This window comes from Parasteatoda tepidariorum, chromosome 4, assembly GCF_982258835.1.
Source record: "Parasteatoda tepidariorum strain Cologne lab strain chromosome 4, Ptep-v5.0, whole genome shotgun sequence".
NCBI lineage: Eukaryota > Metazoa > Arthropoda > Arachnida > Araneae > Theridiidae > Parasteatoda > Parasteatoda tepidariorum.
In genome coordinates, this window is record NC_141758.1 from 82,795,684 (window position 1) to 82,796,772 (window position 1,089).

The following is a 1,089-nucleotide window of genomic DNA, read 5'->3' on the forward strand; positions in this document are numbered from 1 at the left end:
AGAACGATTCAGAGAAAAGCAGGATCAGTAAAAGTGAAATGTGTATTTTAATTTATATTCTGCTTCAAAAATGAGACAAAAGAGACACAGAAAACTTTTCTGTTATTATTTAATAGTATTCATTAGTCTTTAAAATTCCGAAAGAATTTTTAAGTTGCTGGAATTATACAATAGTCTCATTTGTAACAACTTGTTTTTTAATTTTTTTTCACACAATAGCTTTTATTGTATGTAATTTGCTTTAAAAGTTTAAACATTTATTCTTAGATTGTCATGCAGTCTGTGTGTCTGAAAACTGTATGACCTATTTTGTTTTATTTGTTCCTTGCAGAATGGTAATAATTGTTTCTTATTTGGTAATAAAAATCTTACTTTTGCTGAGATCGCAAGAGTTTTGTTTTATTATCATAACATCGATTGATTTTTTTGAGAAAAGTGTAAGTCCTCAGCCTTTCAACCATATTGCTTTAAAACTACTTTATTTATTTAAAGTAAATTATTAAATTTAAAAATTGTTAAGATTCTCTTATTTGACTCAATATCTTGTCTTTAATGAATCAGAAATAAATAAACAGATTATCCTTATATGATATGAGTTATGATATGAGAATGTCAAAGTTGATGCTTACTGTTTACATTATATTTTAATTTTACAAATCATAAAAAGTTTTCTTTAATCAAAATTGTGTTCACCTCATAAATACACTTTAACTGCTACAAATTTTTAAGTCCTGGCTACCAAAGCTGTGGAGTTGGCTAATACGTATGAAGGAATTTATAGTTTGGGACATAACATTTACAAAAAAGTGTCAAATCTAAGTACAATTGTTTGGAAGCAAATATTATTCGCACTGCAAATCATTACATCAAATTTAATCATAGATATCAATGTCAGAAAAGTAAAAAAGAATAAATTCATGTATAAAGCTGACAGCAACAATCTCCTCATCATTACACGTATATAAAATGAAAATGCTTAAAACTCATAAATTGTGTAGTTACTTAAATTAAAGGTTTTAAAAACTAAACAATAAGGTACAAAACCCTGCTGCATTATTGAATATTGCGTCCACATGCTTGATAAAGACA